The following is a 4668-nucleotide window of genomic DNA, read 5'->3' on the forward strand; positions in this document are numbered from 1 at the left end:
TACTATGTGCTTCAAGACCCGTCTGCCCCTATCAGCTAACTTTGACTTTCGGCCACTGTTGTGCTTTGAAGACGTCGCCTTACCCTCTTTCGTGTATACTGTCATAACGGCTGATACCCTACTCCTTGCACACCCCACAAGGTTTGCTGTTTCCGGAACCGATGCTCCACTTGAACGCGCTCCAACTATCATTCCTCTTTGGAACTCTGACAGTTCAACTTCTCACAGACAATTCTATCGAAGCATGCAACGCTGGTGACTGCTGTTGAGAGACTGATTATACCAGCTGTGATAAGGTCACATAAAAGAAGAAGAGACTGAAGATTAATATGGACAAGGATGTCTCGTGAGAATAAGCTGAAAATGATTATTTTTTTCAACTTACAAATACGTTTTCATTAGTTATTAAAATAGTCTTTATTAAAATAATTAAATCGTTGGCAATGTTAAAAACGCAAGCTCGAGAGCCACGAATTGCTCTCGCACGAAAAATGTATAGAATTTGATTTTTGAGAGAGAAAGGTTTTTCTCTGCGGAATTGTATGTAGCCATTTTTTTTTTTTTTTTTTTTTTTTTTTTCTTTCAATAAAATTTTTATGTTGTGTTTTGTTTTGAACCTGATGTCACAACCCAGGGTTTGCATAGCAGTTTCGGCCACTACACCACACTTCCTTCTCACGCTCACTAGTTGGCAGATTTCTGTTACAGGTGGCGCGGCTGCACTGCAACTGTAAAATACGTCATGCATTTTCACAGGTGTCCGCATTATTTTGTCCTCCATCTGTATATATTTTAGTATTGTTTTATTTTTAAAAGAATGAACACATAGCAATCACAGTTATTAAACTTTAACAGTGATTTGATAAAGTAGATATCAGGATTGTTCGTATTAACTCCTGGAAAAGATAGCATTATTTTTCAGTCTTATACATTTTATTATCCCTACTCGAATCAGATAATGCTACAAAAGACATTGTTCTATTAGTGATAGATATTAACGGATGTTGGGTCATAATGACTAATAAAAGTACTTTTTTATCAATTTGTATATTTCTCGCATAAATTTCATGGGTTAGATCTTATTAGTCAAAACGGAGTCGAATGCGCGGCGTCATTACCGGTCACTACGTCTATCAGGACCCCAACAGTGAAACAACTTCGGACATTAACTTTACGGAAGAAGAAGCAGTATTCTCCCCCTCCTCCTCTCATGAGTTTAAAGAACAATATTCAGGGACAAGACTTAAAACCCTCTAATTTAATACTTCAGATGAAGGAACTACTTCATAGCATTCATTTCAGAACTGTTCCAGAGATTCTTCATGCAACAAATCGTTCCATTCAAACCATTACAGAAAAAGCATAGCTGCAGGTATACTTAGAGTTTCCACATCGCTGGTAATGTGTTGTCCACAACACTGGTGAGCAAATCGAAATTTAGCAAAAGTTTCAAAAGTTTTTATTCTTCGCTTAAATCAGTTGCAAATAAAGAATTATCACTGCTATTTTACACTTACAATTTACAACACTTGTATTCATCACTGAATAAATTTTGCTGGTTTTAAAAAGATAGAACTGGAGGAGAATTCCTCTCAAATGCAGAAAAAAGGCAATATGCCTAAAATTGGAAAAATTTTAAATAAAACTGAATCAATTAAATAAAATAAATTAATTTGAATGGATTATTTAAAATTATATTAATTAGAAGGAATTAAATTATTAAAAGGAAAATTAAACCTGAATGAAGCGTTACTGCCACATGATAATTTTCTGTGTGACTTTATAGAATGCTGTTTAGAAAATAGAGTCGAGTTGAATATGGAAAGTATGATAAATGGAAAAAATAAATAGCAAGAATTGAGATGAGGTATAAAGAAGTATCCTGAAAAACTGAAAAATGAAAATGTTGGAGATTGTAAACTAGTGCTAAATTTGAGATTAAATAGGAATTTATTTCGTATTATTAAATTTAATTATAGAAACCTAATTATAGATAATTAATAAATAAAGTAAATCCTAAAAAATAATAAAATGAACTTTTTTAAAATTTCAGAATAAGTCGTGGAAAGAAATGAATTTTTATATATTTTTTATTTTTTTAAATTAACAGAAGTAAATGAATTATGTGCGAGAAATTTTAAATAGAAAAAAAAAATTTCATGTAAAAAGATTTTTAAGAGGAGTAATATGTAGGTAATGCGGAGAGGAAAAAGTTGTGAAAAATAAAAAAGGAAGTAACAGTAAAAAGTCTTCTTACCTATTTGGCGTATAATTTTAGGAATGGAATAGAAATGGACATTTGTTAGTAAAAGACATAGACGGACTATTTAAATATATATTTAGCACATTACCTAATACTTTTTCTAGTTTCTTACTCGAGAATTCTTATTATTTTGCTTATTTTTACAGAAATTTTTGTTTTAGGGTCACGTCGAGCAGATTATATCTTAATGATTAATTAAATAAAATATTTAATAAAAAATTTTGCTCTGTTGAACTTTTAAAAGCCTTTAGTTGATAATTTTAATTAAATTATTCTTAAATGGTAATTTTTAAATTACTAATTTTTAATTATTAAAAAAATTAAATTATTTTTTAATCATTTTAAGATAAATTATTTTAATAATTCATAATCCAGATATAATTGTGATGCTCATTCAGATATAAATGTGGTTCTGTTGAAAATTCTTCGACTTCTCCTTGAAAAATATCATGGAATTTTTAACAATTGTATGTAACTTTTAAATTAATTTTATAATGATATATTATATTAATTTTATTGAATTGTTTTTATTTCAGTTTTGATCCGTATATTTCCTGTTCTAATCTTCTTTCGATCTGTACAGGAAATATTCTCGAGTTAGACTGTTAACCACTTTCTTGGTTTAATTTTTGATTTAATTATTATCGTTAGGTTATTTAAATAATTTCATAACATACTGCGCGATTTTAATAGTTTATAATATTCATTTGATATTTTCTAAAATTTTGCTAGTTTATGAATTCTTTTTTCGGTTTTTGATCTCAAATGAACCAGGAGAACAAAACATGTTTTCTAAACATATTAATCGACTTTTATGAAGCTTTAATTAATTTTACCCTGATGAGTTCTGAATTGGAGTTTCAGTAAAAGGAGATTAATTTTTATATTTTTATAATTTTGTGTATTTTCCCTTTCGCACTTTTTTTTCGAGTTTGTTCTACTGTGAATTCTTATTTCAATTTTGATTTCTTTAGATATTAAGCCCCTTATACACGGTTGCAATTATTAATATTGTTGAAGAAATGCCTTGCTTTGATTCCAATTTAGTTTTAACTTTAGATGCTTTTAAGTTTATTTTACTTCAATCCTGCGGCTATAGCGCAGGACGAGTTAAAAACATTTTGGTTTTCAATTTCTAGCCTATTATTATGTTTCTTTATATATATATACATATATATATATATATATATATATATTCACTCTCATTTTGCTTAAAAATTTGAACTTTTGACTTAATTTTTTGGTCTAAAAAGTAAGAATCTATATCAAGCAGGAAAGTTATATTTCCTTCTCTAATATTTTATTTGGAACCTAAATGAGAGCGCGACTCTTCATAATTATAGTTTCAATGATCTTATACCTTTGTTAATTATCTTATATCTTTGTTAATTAACATAAATCTTATATCTTTGTTAATTCCTTTCCCTGTTTTGCTAAATTTATATGTACTTACTTTTTTATAATAGTATTTAACAAATAAAATGCAGAATTATCCTAGTTTAAAATGCATGAAAACTGGCATATAATAAACGTCTGGTTTTTTTTTTTTTTTTTTTTTTGTGTGTGTGTGTGTGTGTGTGTTAGTTAACATCGAATATCTTACTATTCCAATTTTTTAAAACATAAAATTTCCAAAGTTTGCTTAAAGAAAATTCCTTAAATGAAATTGGGAAGTGTGCGATCAAGTATTACAAATAGCTTTTAGGAAAGAATTACTTGTTTATTCCCCCCTTCTTTGCTGAACCCATTACCAAGAACAAGTTAACGACAAATTAAAAGAAATACGGGAACACAATGTAACATTTTTTATTTAGATATCTTCCGAATTGAGTTATTTTGTATTGTTAGTAAACACTTTTCCGTTCTTTCACTCTTTCCTTTTTTTCGACAAAAGAGGGGGGAATAAGAATAGACTTCAGAAAAAATCATTTACAAATTATATGATAGTTCAGCTTCAAACTATGCTCCTTTCTCTTGCAAATTTTGTTCTAAATCTTATATTTATATAGATAATATTAATGTAAAGAGTACGGGAGTCGTGACTAATTTATTTGATAACTTGAAAAACCATATACCTGACTGATCAAATGTAAAGCGAAGATTGAAGAAGATCTTAATGTGTGCATCAATAATTCTTTATGTATTAAGTTAGATTTTTCTAGATAATTTTAACTGTAACATTAGATTGTTTCCAGATTGTGTCAACAAGGGTTTTATTTCCTGGGTTATCTTTCACAAACTAAGAATTCTGCGAGAAAATGTGTTTGGTTAAAATCAAATAAAATTCTTTGTTCATGAACTTTTCTAAAGTTGATTAAATAGAATATTTCCAGAAACTACTCCGAAGGATGCAGTTAAACGCATGGCATACTAATTAAAGCACAAAATAACACCATCACACAAAC

This window comes from Stegodyphus dumicola, chromosome 6 (assembly GCF_044657685.1).
Source record: "Stegodyphus dumicola isolate Sdum_Otavi_A_Nest chromosome 6, ASM4465768v1".
Classification (NCBI taxonomy): Eukaryota; Metazoa; Arthropoda; class Arachnida; order Araneae; family Eresidae; genus Stegodyphus; species Stegodyphus dumicola.